This window comes from Oryx dammah, unplaced genomic scaffold (genome assembly GCF_014754425.2).
Source record: "Oryx dammah isolate SB20612 unplaced genomic scaffold, SCBI_Odam_1.1 HiC_scaffold_25, whole genome shotgun sequence".
NCBI lineage: Eukaryota > Metazoa > Chordata > Mammalia > Artiodactyla > Bovidae > Oryx > Oryx dammah.
In genome coordinates, this window is record NW_024070209.1 from 84,232,668 (window position 1) to 84,255,295 (window position 22,628).

The following is a 22,628-nucleotide window of genomic DNA, read 5'->3' on the forward strand; positions in this document are numbered from 1 at the left end:
GTATATAACATATATACATATATTTATGTATATATGAATAAATACATATATATATAGGATTTACTTTGTGTCAGCTACTTTAGGTTTAATCTAAACAATCATTTTTCAAAGAAGATCTCATTCTGACTTTGGAGATGAAGAATTAACACTAGAAGAGGTCATTTAACCTGTCATATGGGAATAAACCAGAAATAGAACCAAAAGTTATCACTACACAGAGCTCACAATCTCCCCACCACTCGTCGCTGCTGGTGAAAAGTGAAGCACGTTGGAAGCAGCCCGTTTTCAAGCTGGTCCTGGGCACCTGACTTCCAACAGCAACTGTGGAAAACAATAAAGGAAATGAAATCCCCTTGGGAGTGAGCAGATGATAAGGCCAGGGAACATGGGCGGTTTCCTGGATGGGCCCCTTGGGGTTTTGGGAAACCATGACCACAAGTCGGAGGGCCTGCCCAACATTGTGTAACTTCAGTTCAGCAAAAGGAAGCTCCCCTCTCCCTAGCAGGGCTCCAGCGGGCCTCTCACAACACACCACTCGGCTGGACCTCATTTCTGGAGCTCAAGTTGCCTGGGAGAAGTGAACTTGGAGATTCAGGCTGGCTGGAGGGAGCCGTAGTCGGTAGGTTTTGAACAAAGCCATCCTATTTCCTCCCTTTAGCATCAGTTTTTACTAGAGAAAATGCTCATTTTTCCAGAGATGACTCTCTGGTCTGAGCTGGCCATTTGGAAAAGCCCTCTCAGACAGCAGCTGTAAATCACACAGCAACCTCTCTCTACAAGCCCCTCGGCAGCCAAGGTGCAAAGAGTGATTTATCAGGCAGCTTCCAACACAGTGTAACCGTCTGAGGCAGGCCAAAGATGCCCAAAGGATTTAAAAGTGGAGACAGGATTCCCCAGAGAGGGAAAGGAGAGACACTCCTTTAAAAAGGGGACCCAACCAACTCCTGGAACAACTGAGTCCTCCAGGGAGCTAGGGGTTGGGGCCATTTTCCTGTGCCCCCTCTTGTCTCTGTATTCAGGAATGTAAATCATAAGAGAGCTCCAATCAGGAGACAAGCAGCCTTCCTACCTCTCCCGTCCCTGACCTCCCCACCCCCTCCCCACATGCTTCCTTAGACAGGAAACTTTAAATTGCTGGGATGGGCCACCCTAATTGCTACTCTTTTAATAACTCGGTTCACCCCTTGAAGTCTCTGTAAACATCTTGAAAGTAGCTTAGCGTGGCAGGGAAGGGCGTATGACTCACACGGGGTCCTGCAGGGGAGTGGCTTCTGAGGAATCAGAGAAGGGTTAATCCACGCCCCCTTCCGCTCAGCCCTCTTCTCCGCAATCCCGCGAGAGTTCCTGGAATTTAGGGTAGCAGGTGTCTGTCCACCTGGTTTCTGGTACAGCCCCCGCCTAGAACACTGACCGTCAGGATGCACTAACAGAGAGCTATGAAGGCAGCCAACCTTCCACTTTTTTTTCCTTCATCACCATCCTGGAAAGGACCTATAGAATTTACTGGCTTTGTAAATAAGAACTGCTGAGTGAACCCAGAAAAGTAGAAAGACATGGCCAGGATGACTCAGCAATGGAGTGTCAAAGCAAAGACCCCGCACCCACCTCCTGTTCCAGACAACCCTGGGCTTTCACTTAATAGTCATCAGGTTTGAGATCTGGAGCTTTTGGAGCCAGACTTTCTCTGCACCGTTACAGAGGATTTTTTTAAAAAACATCTTTCTTAATATCTCCATATGGAGTAAGCAAGTGGAAAAAATTATTTGAAAACCAATGAAAAAAAAGGGGTATTGGGAAATACACACAACTTCATCTGGAAACATCTATGTCTTTCAACTTCTGTACTTTTGGTCCAATCGCTTTATTTTATGATGGTTTGGAAAGTCAGATCCCTGTGGTTTGCCTGATTCAAGGGTGACTGAGAGTGTCTAAGAGGTATTTGCTGGTTGGTGGCAGAAATGAGAAATGGCCTATTTGCCCTGTCATCAAGAAACAAACTGAGTATCATTCTCCAGGAGGGGCTGGGCTGGGGCAAGGCAGGCCATCTCAGTAGCAAAATGAGCAGTTTGCAGGCACAGAGTTCTTTCTTGACACTGTGAGAGGCACAGGGCAAGAAGCAGAGACTTGTGACCATTCCCAAGTACAGGAATGGAGTCCAATAACAGTTGTATATCAGATCACAGAGTCAGGTGGAATAGACATTGGAATAGAAGCACACCTGAAGCCAAAGAAGGGACTGCCTGTCAGTCTGTCCTGGGCACCACTGGGTGCTCACAGTCTTCTTTGAAGACTGACTTCTTTCAAGTCAGTCTTATACTGGAGCTGTCTAATTTGTCAGTGGCAGAAGGGGATTAGCTCAAGAAGGTAGCTTTTCAGTGAAGCAGTGTGTTATGAGGCAAGAGATGTATGGCAAATAAGGCATGGTTAGCATTATTTTAATATAGAGGATGATTCCTGGAAATTTCTTAACTCCAAGATGTTTGGGCACCAGTCATTCTGTGACTTCAGCTACAACTGGATTCTAAGGAAAGAGAATGAAGGACAAGGAAACCTCAGTGGGGTAGGAAGAGGGGTGGAGGAAGCTGGGCTGGTCACACCCATCAGCCCCAGCGGAACTTCAGGGGAAGTCTGCTCAACCAAAGATGTGGCTTGCAGAGATGTCAGTACCAGGTGGGTAGAGGGGGTGATGGTGAGAGGTGCCAAATCTAGAACAAGGCCATGGAAACGGTTAGTGGGGCCTGGAGGATAAAGACAACCTAGTGTTTAGGTAGTGATTCAGGCTTTGGACACTGCAGGTAGATAAGCTTGGCTTTGAATTCTGCCCATATCCATTTATGACGCTGGTGATCTCCAGCCAGTTATTTAAACTCTCTAAATCATGATTCTCTCAGCTGGAAAAAAAAAATCATCATTTCTGTCTCGGAGCATTGGTTTGATGATTGGTCATGGGGATCTTAGGGATGGATATATTAGTGATAAATAGAAGGAGGAGGGAGAAGAGGAGCAAGGAGGATGGTGATGACGATGTGTGTGTTTGAAGCTACATGACACTAAGGTGTATCCTTAGCATGGAAATGGCACACGGAAAATCAGCCAGTCTCATTTCAGCAGCTCCCACCCCCCAGAGTAGGACTGCTCAGGAATCCAATACAGTAAAGAATGAGTCCAGCTGGAAGAATCTGGAACAAGGTAGAGGTTGACCATGTTTATCGTGTAGGTATTTTACTAATAAAAAGCACAATCAAGTGTGATCAGCCATTATAAACATTCAGGACCTCTATGCAACTATGTAGTGTTGTAAGAGCATACCGACACCATGGAAGCCCTACTGCAAGCGTGCAGTGCTAACCATTTAGGGAGGATGATCTCAAATATGTTATACTGATTTCCTCTTCTAAAATATTGTGTCTATGTATAAACCTTTGTTTGACTGTTGTCAAGGGAGGTAGTGGAAGAATACACATTCTTTGGAAGGAAAATCCAAACTTTGAACAGAGTAGTTTTAATTCCTTAGTAGGAAACGTAGCATCTAGGTTAATTATGCTGTGATGATGTAAAATCCATCCTGTATTTCTAAATGCTGTCGTGGTTTTTATCGAGGGCATGGAGGGGAAAGAGCTACATTACCAAAAGAGCTACTTTACCAAATTCATCTGTACCTGGGAGGGTTCCTAGCACACAGTGGAGAGAGAAGAGAAAGAAGGAAAAGAAGTTGGAGGCAGACAGCCTAATGTTTCAGCTCTGACCTACCAGCTTTCTAGCCTCATCAGTGTAAGTCAAGTGATTAACCTCTCTGAATCTTGTTTTTCATTTTAAAAATAAGACAACAAAACTTCATAAGAAAATTGTAAGATGTGAGTTAATTTCCTTTAAGTGCCTACAGCACCTACAATTGAGCCTGGTAAATTACACATATTCAGCAAGTGGCTAATCACTCATTGTGAATTTTTTGAGTGAACTAGGTGTATTGTCTAGATAATTAAAGCTGACCCCTTTAAGCTCCCCAAAAAGGTGTTCATGAGAATTTTAATTCAATGTAAACAAGTCTCTAAGTGCTATTATATGTTTTTCTATGTTCTTAATGTAACTTCTCATGGTACAAAATCATTTTAGAAAATAATAAATATTCACTGAGGGACTCTCTATAAAATGTCAGGTTTTGTACACTTTTAATGTTTGGTAACCCCATAATTTCTTCAACTGCCACGTGCCATTTCTGTATCCACACAAAAGTGTTTTATCTAACAGAAAGAGAGGAGGCATAATGATTTAGTGGAAAATTGAACCAGAATTGGGACTTCTAGTGCCAACAGTTCTAATGGACAGCTGTGTCACTGGGGGCTGGTCACTTTACCACCCTGGATTTCACTATTCTCATCTAAGAAAAAAAAATTTTTTAACTTAAAATTTTTTTAAAAGAAACGTCTGTAAGAGTCCTTTTTCTTCTTCTATTCTGCTTTGTTTAAGTGAGCCATTTTTCTCTCTGAAAGCATTTTACTGGCCACTCTGAGGAGTTCAGAGCCAGTAAATAAGCAGTTATAGGAAGTGCATTTGTAGAAATGTGCTGTGGGTCTTTCTAGAGAAAAACGAGGCACATAGTAGCTTGCTTTTTTGGTTATCAAAGAAGTCTACCAGCTGGTTGCATATTAAATAACAGAGTCCTTTCCATTTCATCTGTAGTCTGCAAGATCCCTTCCATGCAAAATCACCAGAGAGGGTTTTTATCAGTATCTTCTTTTATGGGAAATGAACCAAGGCACTTGCCTTAAACACTAAATCTCGGTATGAAGATTTGAACAGAAAGCAAGGAGGACACTTGGAATAAAAGCAAAACAAAAAAGGATAAGAGAAACAAGGAAATTCAGAGAGAAAGACAAAGTGGCAGAAAACTAGAGACAGAAAGACAGAAAAGAGAAAGATGGAAAAGGAAAAGAGAGCGAGAGAGAGGAAGGGAGGGAAGGAGAGACAGGAAGAGTCAAGAAAGAAAAAGGAAAAGGAGAGAAAGAGAATATGAAGAGATCCAAAGTACAAACTGAAAGAGACCTTGACTATTTTCACATTAAGCACGTCTTTTTTCCCATAATCACAGTTACTTCACATCCTCCCCAAATTGGCATGTTTCTCTTGGGAAGATAAACCTTCCTTGGCAAGCTCACCACATGCGAGCCGAAGCAGGAAGCCCGAGTCATCATCGTATTATGCAATCCTGCGTCCGGCCAATAATTGCCTCTCTGACATGCTAGCCTCCCGCATTCCTAAGATTCATCTAGAACAGCCAGAAGATTAGATTAGTGTATATTTTCAGCTAGCCCCCATCACTCTGAGCTGTTGTGTCCCCTTCTCTCAGCGGAGGCACTCCTGTTTGTCACTTCCCTGTCAGAGAAGTCTGTCCCTAGGGCAACAAAGTCTCTCTGTTGAGAGAGAGAACTTCAGAGAAACTCTGTTTTATCCCAAGCCCTTATTACCAAAATGTGATGAGTGGTAGAACTGCAGGACCACATAGCAACCAAGAACAATGAGAAAAATTCAGGTGAACAAGTCATTCTCCCACCTTAGAGATATCCATGCAGTATTATGTCGTACAAAGAACACAAGTGGATGTTTAGGAAAATGGAGATCTAGCTTTGTGCCTGCCACCAATTAACTGTGTGATTAGACATATTCATTCATTTTTCTAAATCTTGGTCTCCAGATTTTAAAATGAAGCACACTAACAACCTCATTGGGTTATGGTAAGAATTTAATGAGATTCTGGGTATAAAAACACTTGAACTATATTTGCCTGGCAATAAATATCAGTATCCTAAGTCTTTGTTGAGCGTTGCTTCACTGTATGGATGGGGACCCCTGTGTGCCCAGAGCAACAACCACAGGGCTTAGCACAGTGTGCTGTCATTGTGTGTAATTGTGTCAGCTCCTCCGAGACAGGGCTTCACACCCAGGCAGTCAGTGCATTTGTGCTGAATGTTGAAGGAAGGAAAGAAAAAGGGAGGAAGGAGGAATGAAACCAGAAGAAAGAACAGAAGACAAGGAGGGAGAGAGCGGGGAGGGGGGAGGGGAGGGAGGGTGGGAGAGGAGTTCATGATTTAACACCCAGGCTAGGGGTAGAGTACACGTCTTCATCTTCAGCAGCCAATTTTCCTCTGGTCCCGATGACCCATTACTCTAAACAGAGCTAAATCTGCCACTCTGTTTCTGCTTCTGTGCTTTTTTTATTCAAGTAGTCCTCACGCCTGAACTATTCTCCATCCTCATCGTTAGCTCTTCAAAATCTCCTCATCTTTCACCATTTTTGCTTCTTCCTTCTTTGGGGAAACATTTCTTGATTACTCTAGACCACACAGCAGCTAATGTAAGGATTCCACTACTCTACCTGTTTCATGGCCGAGTCACCTGTGCCAGGACACTATTCTGTGAGTCTCACGGCTAGAATTCCTCGAAGAACTCTCTGGAACAACCTGTACTCTTCAGTCTTGTTAACAGTGGTCATGGTTTGCCAGGAATTCATAGAACGGGGGGCCTCCGATAGTATCAAGTGCTGTAGACGTTTCAGTTCAGTTCAGTTGCTCAGTCGTATCTGACTTTTTGTGACTCCATGGTCTGCAGCGCGCCAGGATTCCCTGTCCTTCACAATCTCCCAGAGCTTGCTCAAACTCATGTCCATCGAGTCGGTGATGCCATCCAATCATCTCATCCTCTGTCATCCCCTTCTCCTCCTGCCTTCAATCTTTCCCAACGTCAGGGTCTTTTCCAAAGAGTCAGTTCTTCACATCAGGTGGCCAAAGGATTGGAGTTTCAGCTTCAGCGTCAGTTCTTCCAATGAATATTCAGGACTGATTTCCTTTGGGATGGACTGGTTGGATCTCCTTGCAGTCCAAGGGCCTCACAAAAGTCTTCTAAAACACCACAGATGTTTACCTGTGAGAAATAGATTTTCCTACCAATACAATGAACCGTGAACACCTGCACCAAGACAGTGTTGCAGGAAGTGCTTCCATAAAGATGGGCAATTTCAAATGTTTCTTGACCTCAGACTTGGTTGCCAGCACAGTCCCATCTCAGCACCAGCCTTAGGAAACAGCATTTCTACCACAGCTCCGTATGTCTCCAGCCAGGGCTGCTGCAACAAAGCCCTGCAAAACAGGTGGGGGTAAAACAACATAAATTCATTTCTGGAGGCTAGAGTCTGAAATCAGGGTGTTGATGAGGCCATGTTATCTCTACAGGGAGAACCTAGTGGAAAAGTCTGCAGGGAAACCCTTCCTCTGCCGTGGGTGGAGTTTCCTCTTCTTATATTACAGTGGTTTTCTGGAAATCTCTGGCATTCCTTGGCTTGTGGATGCATCACTCCAATCTTCTGTCTTTGTGAGGTGTCTGCCTCTGTCTCTGTTATCTCTACATGAGTGTTTTCTGATGAGGGCACCAGCCCATCCTTAGATAGTATTAGACTAGGAGCCCATTCTACCCCAGTGTGACTTGATGTTAACAAATTACATACATCACAACCTGATTCCCAAATAAAGTCACATTCTGAGATATTAGGAGTTGAGACTTCAGCATATCTATCTGGGGGACACAATTCAACAAGTTAGACACCGCATTCATTGTACAACAAAATCAAGAAGGCCCGCAGGTGGGGAAATAAACAAGGAGCAAGGAGAGAGGGAGAGGGGGCAGGCGAAGTCAGTGGGACCAAGACATCACTGAGAATGATTTTTAGGTTTCATCGTCATTGTTTTCCAGCTGAGTGGAGAGTCCTGGTTCAGAAGTGCAGAGTGAGGAAGGTACCCAGGGTGAAGTGCCTTTTCATAGCCATGTGTCTATTGAGGGCCCTCTTTGAGCAACCCTCTGATGATGGCAATAAAAGGTGGGTATGACCAACACCTTCAAGCCCCCCAGAGAGGGTGAGGGGAACACAGTGGAAAGAGAGCTGTCAGTGAACTCTTGAGCCCTGAGGGTGGTGAAGTGAAGGTTACTCAGTCATGTCCGACTCTTTGTGACCCCATGGACTAAACAGACCATGGAATTCTCCAGACCAGAATATTGGAGTGGGTAGCCGTTCCCTTCTCCTGGGGATCTTCCCAGCTCAGAGATCAAACCCAGGTCTCCTGCATTGCAGGTGGATTCTTTACCAGCTGAGCCACAAGGGAAGCCCAAGAATACTGGAGTGGGTAGCCTATCCCTTTTCCAACAGATCTCCCCGACCCAAGAATTGAACCCAGGTCTCCTGCATTGCAAGTGGATTCTTTACCAACAGAGCTGAGGGTGGAGAGATTTTAAAAGATTGCCTTCTATATACCATTAATTTGGAAAATTAAATAGATTCAACTTCTCTTTCAAAAATATACAGTACCCTGCCTATAGAGTCTCACCTTACTGAGTCCTGAAATTTGTATCTCAACTGCTGTATTGGCCCAACTGACTCTATTATAAAGGGATAATGGGTATGAAAGAGAACCTGGTCTCTGAAGTTCGCTTATGAATCAAGGGTAATTATGAATGACTCACGCCCTTTGCATCTTCAAAGGGCTTTCCCCTCTGTGCCAACAGAGGACTCAATCCCGAGCTTTCTCAAGCGGAGCTCTGTGGTGGAAGGGTCGAAGGGCTCCAGTGATACCACCAAGGGAGGGGGTCCTTGAGGAACACGGTTAGAAGGGGCACACAGTCCACAGCTTCAGCTCACTGCTTGCAACGTTTATTAGCACAAGTCGATGAAGGATGCCCTGGCCATGATCACTGAGCATCAAAAAGAGACCCAGTGGGAAGTCTTTAGAGTGTGTGCCTATAACTGCCTCGCCTGAAGCCAAGGGGCTGTGCCAGAGTCTACCAGCACTTTGATAGCACTCATGTGTTCAAATCACTCAGGAACATCAAGTTACTTCCACGGACATTCCAGTGACTAACTAGGTTGTTGACAGTGAGCCACTGAGGCCCTAAGAACATCAGTAAGAGAAAACATTGCCCCAAATGCTGTTTTCCTTCCTCTAATAAAGACAAAAGGAAGAAAGAGGAAAGGGGATCCCCTAAAAGAGGAGACTGTCCTAAAAAAAGTAGTGTAGCTAGCTAATGTGATGCTAGTGTAATACTACTGATTTTCTGATATCATGGGCATAATTTGGTAAGAAAATAACAAGGTACTATTTACTGAGCACCCATGCTGGGCTGGTTTCTTACTAGATGGTTTACAAACATAACTCTGAAAGGCTGATAACATCACCTTCCGTTTGCCCTTGTTTTACCATGAAGATCATGGGGCTTACACCTGTGATGTTAATTTCCCCAAGCCACACTTAGTGAGTACTGGAACTGGGGTTTGGACCCACCACCATATTACCCCTGAGCCTCGTGGCATCATGGAAGGAGGAGGGCTTTGAGATCAACTAGACATGGATTGGAAGAAGGCTTCCTACACTGCAGGGTGTAGGCAGATGCTCCCTGGAAAATGAAGGACCCAACTTGCAAAGAGGCAGTGTCCCTGGGTCGTTTCCGGCAGGGTGGCCAAGGAGGACCCTGCCCACCTACTCCCTTGCCCCTTATGCCTCAGCGCCTCTGGCCAGAGCTGCCCTTCACACCTTTCCTAGGCTTTTCAGATTCCCGGACATGGCCCTGCTGGGAATCAGCAACTGGGTTGCCCTGTCCAATTACGACTGCTGAATTTGGAGCTCAAATTTATATAATGATCTTCATTAATGGGCTTTGCACTCCCACAGCGTTTGCATCTTCAAAGTGCTCTGTGAACATTAACTAATTAATCTGGGCTACAAATTGTGCCAAGACCCAGAGGGCTCCAACTGCTCAGATCCTGGATGGTCTCTGTTGATGGTGGTGATTACAGAAGGCTCTGAGCTCCCTTTCCCTCAGTGCCGGCAGTGGAGCGTGTCACCACAGAGCCATCAGTTCCCCTGCACACAGAGTCCAGTTCTTCTTCCACGCTGAGCCCGCATGTGGGGCCACAAAGAATAGGAAGCGGTGGTTTTACAGAAGCAAGTGGCACACTGGGAGTAGCAAACACCGTGCTTTACAGTGAAGAATACAGCTTTACGTGAATTTGTTCAAATGAGTCATGTTCAGACTTCCAACTCACAAATGGAGAAACAGTTGCTTCAGGGGATAAAGTGACTGAGTTGCATTTATGGTATAGAGCAGAGCTGATTTCCTAAATGCGCAAGCAATACTTTTTGCACATTGGAAGAACGGAAGCTCTGTTACATAATCCAGAACCTGACATTCAAGTGAGAAATGAAAAGTAGAAAGGGAAATTCAAAGGCAAGAGAGAAATCTGCTTTCTGTCAGTGAGGAAGACCTTGGAAATCAAATTTGTATTGGGACTTATTTACCTTTTTTTAAAAAAATTATTTTTTATTGGAGTATAGTTGCTATATAATATTCTGTTAATTTCTACTTTACAGCACCGTGAATCAGCCACACATATGAACATATTCCCTCTTTGTTGGACTTCTTTCCCATTCAGGTCACCACAGTGCTTTTAGAGTTCCCTGTGATACACAGTTATTGCTGCTGCTGCTAAGTTGCATCAGTCGTGTCTGACTCTGTGCAATCCCACAGACGGCAGCCCACCAGGCTCCGCCATCCCTGGGATTCTCCAGGCAAGAACACAAGAGTGAGTTGCCATTTCCTTCTCCAATGCATGAAAGTGAAAGTGAAGTCGCTCAGTCATGTCCGACTCTTCGTTACCCCATGGAGGGTAGCCCACCAGGCTCCTCCGTCCATGAGATTTTCCAGGCTACTGGAGTGGGGTGCCGTTGCCTTCTCTGATACAGTTATTACAGTTACCTAATTATCTATTTTATACATAGTATCAATATTGTGGGCTTTCCTGGTGGCTCAGAGGTAAAGAATCCGCCTGCCAGTGCATGAGACACAGGAGACGTGGATTTAATCCCTGGCCAGGAAGATCCCCTGGAGGAAGAAATGGCAATCTGCTCCAGTATTCTTGCTGGAAAATCCCATGGACAGAGGATCCTGGTGGGTTACAGTTCATGAGGTTGCAAAGAGTTCGACACAACTGAGCACACACACACATATCAATAGTGTATGTGTGTCAATCCTAACATTTTGTGCTTTTTTGTTTTAATAGCTTTGTGTTTTTTTTTTATCAGGAATGGAGGTTGGATTTTGTCAAATGCTTCTTCTGTACCTACTAAGATAAGAATTTTGTTAGTCTGTTAATAAGGTGAGGACTGTGCCCCCCTAATTCGTCTGGCGGAATCCTAATTCTCAGGGTGATGGTGTTAGGAGGTCAGGCCTTCTGGAAGCCACAAGGGTGGTGCCCTCCTAAGTGGGATTAGCGGCCTTATAAAAGAGACCTCAGAGGGGTTGCTTCCTTCCTCTGCTGTCCACTGTGAAGATCCAACCAGGAAAGAGGACGATACACATTGAGGACACATCATTGAGGATACAACGGAAAGGTCTTCCAACCAGAAGAGGGCTGTCAACAGACACTAGATCTACTGGCACTTTTACCTTAGGTGCTTCAGTGTCCAGAACCATGAGAAATGAATTTCCATTGTTAAGGCATCCAGTCAGTGGTGCTTTTAGCCCAAACTGCCTAAGACAGTGAGTTACATTGATTTTCAACTGTTAAAGCAAGCTGACATTTCTGATATATGCCAAATGTGCTGTGTTTAGTTAGCTAAAATTCTTGTTAAGAATTCTGCATCAGAGTTTATGAGAGATGCTGATCTGTCACAGTCTTCCCTTGTAATGTCTTTACCTGGTTCTGGCATCTGAGTAACACTAGCCTCTCAGAATTGAGAATTACTCTTTTCTTCAATTTTCTAGAATGTTTTTTGGTAGAGTTACTATCAATTTTTTTTTTTCTTAAAAGTTTGGTAGAATTACCAAGGAAACTATATGGAGCTGGAGCAAATTTTGTGGGAATGTTTTTCACTGTAAATTAATTCTTAAGGAATATACGGTTATTCAAGTTATCCATCTCTTCTTGAATACTTCTGATAATTCTTTTTTAAAGAATTGGTCCATTTCATATAGTTAGTTGAATTTACTGAGATAAAGTTTTTCATAGTATTTGTTTTTTATCCTTAATATATGTGGGATGATAGGTTTTTGAAAGAAAAAAAAAAAGATGGACTTCTTGGCTGGGGCAAATTCCCAGAACAACATTGTTGGTTGCTCTTGTTTAGTCACCCAGACATGTCTGACTCTTGAGATCCCCCTGGACTCTAGCCCACCAGAATCCTCTCTCCATGGGATTTCCCAGGCGAGAATACTAGAGTGAGTTGCCATTTCCTTCTCCAAGGGATCTTTCCAACCCAGGGATGGAACCCACATCTCCTGCACTGCAAGCAGGTTCTTTACCACTGGGCCACCTGGGAAGCCTGAACAATATATTGGAGACTGGGAATTTTTTATAAGGAGATGTCTCAATAATTTCAGCATTCCCTTAAGAAGGGGGTTTTAAGAAAATAATTAAATTTATAAGATCCATGTTGCACAAAGAGTCAGACATGACTGAGCAACTCACTTTCACATGTTGAATTAAATTCAATGAAATTTCTAATAGTTTTCATAGGCTTTTAAAATTTTAGCATCTTTTTATTTGTTTAATTACTAAGGCTAAAACTGTATTGGATTTAAAAATTGAGTATTTATAGTAAAGTGTATAAAAGTGTAAAAACCTATGCCAAAACCAATACAGAATTGTAAAGTAAAAATTAAAAATAAATAAATAAATTTAAAAAAAAATAAACAAAAATTTTAAATGTAGCTATAGGAAGAATTAAAAGAACAGGCAAACAAAAAACCTCATCCATACCTGAAACTCACTGATTCCAATAGAATGTCTTCCCAGAATGCGATTAACTGACACAGTCTGATGCAGCAGTCAGAAAATCATTAATTTGAATAAGGAGAACATGCATTCACTGTTTGCCTGAATGAATTGTTCAATATTCATGTTTACTTCCTTTATCTCACCTGCAAAGCCGATGAGAGTGTTTGGATTTGCATTTACATGTTTGGCAATTTTAAGTAACCCAGTATTTCTACCAAACTTGGGTGAGAAGTAGGGTACCCGTAATCTCTGTGACATAATCCTTGTTTAGAAATGCTGGTTTTTGTTTAAACAAAAAACTGGGGTTACTAGAGCAAGCTTGAAATCAGTGCTTTGAAATACATTAGATTATCAATTTTATTTTCTCCTCAACCACAAATTCATTGCTGAGCTGTTTAAAATGCTGCACAATTGTTAAATGTTCAGAAATTTTGAAAGATGGTTGTTAACCATAGTAATTTTTAAATGTTAAATTATATGAGTCTACAGGAGACAGGGATCAAAACCATCTCCAAGAAAAAGAAATGCAAAAAAGCAAAATGACTGTCTGAGGAGGCCTTACAAATAGCTGTGAAAAGAAGAGAAGCGAAAAGCTAAAGAGAAAAGGAAATATATACCCATTCGAATGCAGAGTTCCAAATAGCAAAGAGAGATAAGAAAGCCTTCCTCAGCAATTAGTGCAAAGAAATAGAGGAAAACAATAGAATGGGAAAGATTAGATATCTCTTCAAGAAAATTAGAGATACCAAGGGAACATTTCGTGCAAAGATGGGCTCAATAAAGGACAGAAATGCTTTGGACCTAACAGAAGCAGAAGATATTAAGAAGAGGTGGCAAGAATACACAGAAGAACTGTACAAAAAAGATCTTCACGATCCAGATAATCACAATGGTGTGATCACTCATCTAAAGCCAGACATCCTGGGATGTGAAGTCAAGTGGGCCTTAGAAAGCATCACTACGAACAAAGCTAATGGAGGTGATGGAATTCCAGATGAGCTATTTCAAATACTAAAAGATGATGCTGTGAAAGTGCTGCACTCAATATGCCAGTAAATCTGGAAAACTCAGCAGTGGCCACAGGACTGGAAAAGGTCAGTTTTCATTCCAATCCCAAAGAAAGGCAATGCCAAAGAATGCTCGAACTACCACACAATTGCACTCATCTCACACAATAGCAAAGAATTGCTCAAAATTCTCCAAGCCAACAATACATGAGCCATAAATTTCCAGATGTTCAAGCTGGTTTTAGAAAAGGCAGAGGAATCAGAGATCAAACTGCCAACATCCACTAGATCATCAAAAAAGCAAGAGAGATCCAGAAAAACATTTCTGCTTTATTGACTATGCCAAAGCCTTTGACTGTGTGGATCACAATAAACTGTGGAAAATTCTGAAAGAGATGGGAATACCAGACCACCTGACCTGCCTCTTGAGAAATCTGTATGCAGGTCAGGAAGCAACAGTTAGAACTGGACATGGAACAACAGACTGGTTCCAAATAGGAAAAGGAGTCCATCTAGGCTGTATATTGTCACCCTGCTTATTTAACTTCTATGCAGAGTACATCATGAGAAATGCTGGGCTGAATGAAGCACAAGCTGGAATCAAGATTTCCAGGAGAAATATCAATAACTTCAGATATGCAGATGACACCACCCTTATGGCAGAAAGTGAAGAAAAACTAAAGAACCTCTTGATGAAAGTGAAAGAGGAGAATGAAAAAGTTGGCTTAAAGTTCAACATTCAGAAAACTAACATCATAGCATCTGGTCCCATCACTTCATGGCAAATAGATGAGGAAACAGTGCCTGACTTTATTTTTGGGGGGGCTTCAAAATCACTGCAGATGGTGACTGCAGCCATGAAATTAAAAGACTCTTACTCCTTGGAAGGAAAGTTATGACCAACCTAGATAGCCTATTAAAAAGCAGAGACATTACTTTACCAACATATGTCCCTCTCGTCAAGGCTATGGTTTTTCCAGTAGTCATGTATGGATGTGAGAGTGCTGAAGAACTGATGCTTTTGAATGGTGGAGTTGGAGAAAACTCTTGAGAGTCCCTTGCACTGCACGGAGATCCAACCAGTCCATCCTAAAGGAGATCAGTCCTGGGTGTTCATTGAAAGGACTGATGATGAAGCTGAAACTCCAATACTTTGGCCACCTGATGCAAAGAGATGACTCATTTGAAAAGACCCTGATGCTGAGAAAGATTGAAGGCAGGAGGAGAAAGGGATGACAGAGGATGGGATGGTTGGATGGCATCACCAACTCAGTGGACATGGACTCCAGGAGTTGGTGACGGACAGGGAGCCCTGGTGTGCTTTGGTCCATGGGGTCGCAAAGAGTCGGACACAACTCAGTGACTGAACTGAACAATAAAATTTTATTAAAAACAGAGGTAATGAATACACAGAGCTGATCACTTTCTAATTTTTTTTACTACATTTTAACAATAGTTTCTGTAGTTACTTATGTCTATTGTAACTGTATGTTGAGAATATCATATGATGTATGCTACTGAAAGTTTTCTTATAATTTAACATTCAGTGATGTCACATTGGTAGATTGAAATCAGCTTTGGAATGTATAGGTACATCATGGAATCTGACAACTACTATAATACAAGTTTTGAGTTATTGTTCTGCTGTTTATTGAGATAGAAAAATTTTAGAGAAAACAGTACAGATTAAATTTAAATGAGTATGAGTCTTACCGTGAAAACACTGTGAATAAATATTGTATCATGAGTAAATATTCTTCCAGCATTTGAAAACAATTATCTAATGCAGCAAAGAAGTTCCTCACATCATCGAAAAATGAATAAAGTTCAGACATACTTCTTTGTTGTTTCAGTTTGATTTCCTCGTTAAGATAAATTAAAATATGAACTAACATCCATATTGGAACTATACATGGCTGTCAGTTAAAACCATATTTTAACTGGTTGGACAAACTCTATTGTCTATGGATACAAGAGTTTGGCAAAAGTCAGCAAAGGTATTTTGTAAGATGCAACTGCTTATACAGAATTTATAGGAAATAAGTATATATTTCATGAGTATTCATAAATTGTATACTCTATATCAACAAAATTAGACATATTTTAAAAAAAAACAGTTGTTAAGCATCACATTGTCCAAATTTCTAATTTTTATGGGCCAATCAGTGCAGATAAACCTTGTGTTTTCCATATTCTCTGGTGATTTGGAGAAACTCTGATCTTTCAGAGAACAGAAGATTGCAAGACAAAGTGAGTTGCAGTTTAAATAAAAAGAGTTGAAGTTACTGTGGTTTTCTGGCTAATATTAATGCAGAATAATATTGATAATATTAATGCAGAACTAAGGCAGTTACACTAAGCTATTATCTGAGAATAATTAGTGACACTGACCAGGCCAGGATAATTCCAAGTAACTCTGAATCACAGTGTTCATTCAAGCACAAGGTAATTATTGACCCTGCAATTATCACTGTGCCCTGAGCATAAGCGGAGGAAAGTTCTGGGTCTTTGCATTTTGTTTACAATAAGAGAATAGTTGTTGCTTCAGAATCAGTGACTAACAGTCGTGAAACATCGTATAATTAAAGGATAGTGGTGATTCTTGATTTATGTTCATGTCATGAAATTGTACTTGCTACTGAGGCAGCAGGGTCTTTTTTTTTTTTTTCCCTATTTCCAAATGTGAAAAGACATATGTTTCTATGGATTTCAACTGCCACTGAAAAATGTAAGCCTCGTGCCCATATATGCAGAGTGAAGAGGAGAGCTCTCAGTGGCTTCAGGAAGCAAACAGACCATCCCGCTCTTGGAGGCAGAGAATCATTAAAACATCCAAAGAAAGGGAGAAACTACAGCCTAGGGTTTGTCTACAATCAGAGCCTACTTAGGAAAGTACCTCTGCTGATCTCTGGACTTGCAATCAGTTCTGTAAGTAACCTTTAGCATCTGCCGTTATAAAATATAACAGAAGCTTTTTAAGTTGAAGTCTACATGCCAAAATGGGAGTGGGCTTAGCAACACAGGGTTTGGAGCTCTTTTGGTTTGGTTGGTGTGTGCGTGTGTGCTCAGTCATGTCCAACTCTTTGCAACCTCATGGACTATAGCCTACCAGGCTCCTCTGTCCTTGGGGTTCTCCAGGCAAGAATACCGGAGTGGGTTGTCATTTCCTTCTCCTGGGGATGTTCCAGATCCAGGGGTCGAACTCTCTGGCATCTCTTGCATTGGCAGGTGTGTTCTTTATCACTGAGCCATTGTGATGTTATTAGTTTTCTCTTATATTTAGAACTCTGAGATCTGGTTTAACATTTTCCAATGGCTAAGCTACTCTTTATTACATGTATGATTTTGGGGGGAGGGGGAGTTATTTATTCTATTTGAGTTGTAGTCTTTTCCAGTTTTAAAACAGAAATGAGAAAATGTCCCTCAGGGGTTTTCTCCAAGTACCTAGCCCAGGGCTCATCACAAAGCAGATTCTCTTTTTTAAAAAAAATTTGGATTTGCCAGGTTTTAGTTGTGGCATGCAGAATCTAGTTCCTTGACCTGGGACTGAACCCAGTCCCCCTGCTTTGAGAGCCCGGAGTCTCAACTATTGGACCACTGGAGAAGTTTCACAAAGTAGATTCTTAAAAGGATTTCCTCTTACTTTCTTCCTTCCTCTGCCTCCTAGCCTTCTTGTTCAGCCCCTTTCCTTCTATCCCAAGTTCTTTACTATATAAATTATTATGATTGTAGTAATAACTACAAGCTTTTTCAGGTCAAGTTCCATTGTGTTCCCATAAGCGACACATGCCTGAATTGTTAACTGACCACTGGGAAGAAAATCTCCTAGTGGGACCCTGGCCAGCAGGGAAACATAGAGAGCTAAGAGGTGGGGCCGCCTCCCAAAACTCCCTTGGCTGAGATGAGGTACTGGGAGGACCAGAGGCAAATCCAGCTACAAAGCCATAGAGGAAGAGATAGCACCTAGGATAAACATGGTGTCCCAAAGAACGCAGCAAACAGAGCTGAGAACATCCAACATGCCCCACCTGTAGAACCAACAAGACAGAAATCAGACCTGCTCCCTGTCCTCAGAGAGCCCACTATTTAGAGAAGACAGACACATGAATGATTCTAACACACAAGGTGAAGAGCATTAGCCCAGAGCTGGCCGTTTGGGCTGGGCAGGTAAACCATAAAATTCTGGGACAACAAATCAGCCTTCAGGTGCGGGGACTGTGAGTTAGGACCAAGTGGCACTCAAGAATCCAGACACGGCCCCAGACCTGGCACATTGAATGAAAGAATATTTAACCAGGTAAGAGAAATCATAATGGTAGTAGCACAGTAATAATTCTCGTGGCTAGCATTCAAATTGGACCTACTGTATAGCAGACAGGACTCTTGCTCAATGTTACGTGGCAGCCTGGATGAGAGGGGAGTTTGGGGAAGAATGGATGCATGTATATGTATGGCTGAGTCCCTTTGCTGTCCACCTGAAACTATCACAACATTGTTAATTGGCCATACTTCAATATGGCACCCCACTCCAGTACTCTTGCCTGGAAAATCCCATGGTCAGAGGAGCCTGTTGGGCTGCAGTCCATGGGGTCGCTAAGAGTCGGACATGACTGAGCGACTTCACTTTCACTTCACTTTTCAATATAAAAGTGTTTTTTAAAAAATAAATAAATAACAAAAAAAACCCAAAAAACAAATAGGATCTGTCTTGCAGCAAGCACTCTTCTCAGTGAATTAGGCTCAGCACCCCTAATCCTCAGAGCAAACCTACCAGTTATCTGTGTTTTCTACTCTGCATGGATGGAAAAACGAAATCTGAGAGAGGAAAAGTGAAATGTAGCAGAGTTTACCAAACTCCTTGGTGGTGAAACTGAAAATCATCACCCAGCTTGCCTGGCTGGCTTCAGAGCCACTGTTCTCTCTCCCAGGCAGCTCTGAAGTATTTCTTTTCCTAAATCTATAGAGACCAGGGAATGGTGTAAGATATCTTAATATAGAAACAAAGGAAAAAGTGAGGCACGGAAGTGAATGTGATGTTGAAATGTGTTTATTTTTCCAGGTTAAATGTGGAAATTCAGTGTTTAAACCTGGAGCACAAGACTAGCAGATATCCCCGCCAGGCTGACTCTGTCTGCCTTGTAAAAGAGCTGAATTCATGAAGTCCTCACCCCCACCACTCCTGCTCACCCCGCCCCACCCCCAAGAGGTTTTCCATGCGTGCTCAATCATTTCATCTGTCTGACCTTTGCAACCCCATGCACTGTACCCCGCCAAGGTTCTTCTGTCCATGGGATTCTCCAGGCAAGAGTACTGGAGTGAGTTGTCATGCTGTCTTCCAGAGGATCTTTCCAACCCAGGGATCAAACCCAAGTCTCATGTCTCCTGCATTGGCAGGCAGGTTCTTTACCACTAGGGCCATCTGGGAAGCCCCTCCCCACCAAGAGGCTAATATTGTCCAAATCATTTCTACCTTGTTGAAAGAGGGATGTGGGGCAGTGAGGGACGCAGAATCTTCTCCAAATGTCCACAGGACTCCCTGGGAAAGTCATAGCAGGGTACTGTGTCCACCCGTCAATCATTAATATCCAAGGGCCTTCTCAAAGACGGACTGGCTTGGCATGAGTAGCTGAGAGCACACCGTACACTTATTTTTAGCCTTCTTTAATGTTTTCAGATGAGCGCAGCTCTGAAATAGAAAGGCTGACCCATTTCAGTGACATTTTCCCAAGGATGTCACAACACTGTGCTCACCTCCCCTTTAGCCCAGATCCAGTTGCAGTGTCCCCAAATTAAAGTCAAATGCCCCTCGGGAAGATCAATGGAAAGACAGTGGGGGGACTTGGTTTCATAACACATCATCCAAACAGTCATACTTTCCACTTGATGAGCTTTCCTTGGCTTTAAAGTAACAAGAGTGACTAAAAATCACTAAATGTAGTTCTGTGCTTTGAATCTTCAGGGTCATACATTCAGTTCAGGAGAGAAATCGAGCACAGGGTAACAGATGAAGCCACGGAGAAGCTAGAAGCATGCTAAGAGAAGGTCTCATGTAGCATTTGTATTTTGTTTTCGACAAATGAGAGAGCTCAGAGGTGTCACTTTCCCAAGTCCACTGAGCGGGTAAGTGACCAAACCATTCGTTCTCAGTGGTTGTGGGATGGACAGGTATTTGGCAAGATCTGAAGGGCCAGACTTTCCTAATAAACAAACTGTGCAGTTGTATTTTACTTTCTTTCTTTCGCCCCATCCCGGCAATAGAAGACTAGAGTCAGACATTCTCCATGGTTGCTGTTGTTTCGTCACAGTCATGTTCAACCCTTTGTGACCCCATGGACCCCCCAGGTTTCTCTGTCCATGGGATTTCCCAGGCAAGAGCACTGGAGTGGGTTGCCATTTCCTTCTCCAACGCTTGAAAGTGAAAAGTGAAAGTGAAGTCGCTCAGTCATGTCGGACTCTTTGCCACTCAATGGACTGTAGCCCACCAGGCTCCTCCGTCCATGGGATTTCCCAGGCAAGAACACTGGAGTGGGTTGCCATTCCCTCCTCCAGGGTATCTTCCTGACCCAGGGATCAAACCCAAGTCTGCTGCTTTGCAGGTGGATTCTTTACCACTGAACCACCTGGGAAGATTATTCTTTGGTTTCTTCAACTCAATAGCTTGGTCATGTTTCCGAACTCATTAAGTGAAGTGAAAGTGAAGTGAAGTCACTCAGTCGTGTCCGACTCTTTTCGACCCGGTGGACTGTAACCTACCAGGCTCCTCCGTCCATGGAATTCTCCAGGCAAGAATACTGGAGTGGGTTGCCATTTCCTTCTTGAACTCATTAGATAGATATTAAATGTCAAACTAGTTTACAAAACACTTCAAAGTCCTGACTCTTCTGTCTTGTAAGCATGTTTTATTTCATCTATTGGGCCAGTTATATGTGATTGCTGATTCCTAGAACATTCTTGGGTGAATGCTCACCTTCCCATTTCATAGCCAGTTTACCGCCTTAGAGGGTAAGGCATTTCCCCATGTGGTGTCACAAAGTCGGGGAGGAGCTGAGACTGTGAAGTGGGTTTTGCCTTTACCTTTCCCAGTGCACCCAGGTATTGTTCCAGCCCTGGAATACAGCTAGTTCCGCCTCTGTATTCTGACTTCATTTCCGATGACTTCATGGAATGAGAGCTGAGCTAGCTGACTGGAAACACCAGTCAGAGATCCCCGTGGGAGTGTTGTGTTTCTTTCTCTAAAACAAGGCACTAAGGGAGACAATAGATGTAGACTATCCTGGTGAATGTTCCCAGGAAGTCATTTTCAGCCTCAAAATAAAGAAATAAAAGGAAATTGATCTGTTAAAAAGTATGATGTCAGGATTTGTTGCTGTTTCCTCATTTGCTTTTGGTCCCTCTTTCTGTATATTTCACATCACACTGGCATTCGCTATTATATTCCTGTAGTGGACATTGAGTAACTAAAAATCATGTGGGCTGGTGCAGGAACCAGAAAGAATCTGTGAATAACAAATTTGCTGTACTAGTGACTTGGGAGAAATAGTCACCCCATCAGCCCAAATGCAGAAGATGTTAACCACACCCTTAAAGGTGCGATCTGATCTGATCTGATACTCTGTACGTTTGGGGCCCATCAGCCTCTCCCAGCACTGGTAGCAATTGTGAGGGCGTAAATGCTCTTTGCTGTTGAAAATCATCTAAAAGGGCTTCAGTATTACCATCACCTTGGACCTGGGTCCCAGTCTTTAGGCTATTCCCTTGCACTGTGTGCTTGGGCTGGGTGGGTGATCTCTCTGTACCTCTGCTGCCTGGATTAAACAAATGCAACTTGAGTGGGCTTTCAGACTCATCTGATCCAAGTTTCTTAATTTTGATGAGAGGAAACTGAAGCTTAGAGAGAAGAGAGCTTCTTAAATTTTCCCCGGCTGCCTGACCAGTGTGAGAGTTGTTCCAGAGGCTAGACTTCTGCCTCTCACCTCCCTCCTTTCCTACTACCCACTACTGCTGGCACCACGCTAGTGATGTTCCTAGTGGCTCAGATGGTAAAGAAACTGCCTGCAATGCAGGAGACCCAGGTTTGATCCCTGGGCCAGGAAGATCCCCTGAAGAAGGAAAAAGCTACCCACTCCAGTATTCATGCCTGGAGAATTCCATGAACAGATAGCCTGGTGGGCTGCAGTTGATAAGTTCACAAAAGGGTTGGACACGGCTGAGCCACTAACACTTTCTTCTTCTTTTTCCATTAATTCTAGGTCAACAGAGGAAAACTGATTCAATCTTTCCTAATGGCAACCTGAGCCATAATGATTTGAAATCTATTTTTGCACCTTCTTGAAATTAAAAGCCTGGTATGCCTAATATTCGGAGAAGGCAATGGCAACCCACTCCAGTACTCTTGCCTGGAGAACCCCATGGATGGAGGAGCCTGGTGGGCTGCAGTCCATGGGATCGCTAAGAGTCTGACACGACTGAGCGACTTCACTTTCACTTTTCACTTTCATGCACTGGAGAAGGAAATGGCAACCCACTCCAGTGTTCTTGCCTAGAGAATCCCAGGGACAGAGGAGCCTGTTGGGTTTCTGTCTATGGGGTCGCACAAAGTCAGACAAGACTGACACGACTTAGCAGCAGCAGCAGCAGCATGCCTAATATTTTCTTTTTTACACACAGCGCTCACCCAACATGTAAGTGAAGGTTCTTTTGGGTAGAAGCACCAGAAGAGGACTCTAGAGATAAAGAAAAAATAAAGGGCATTCTGGGATGATTATGGAGGTGAGCAGTGATCAGAACAAAGAGGTTAAAAATTGTAT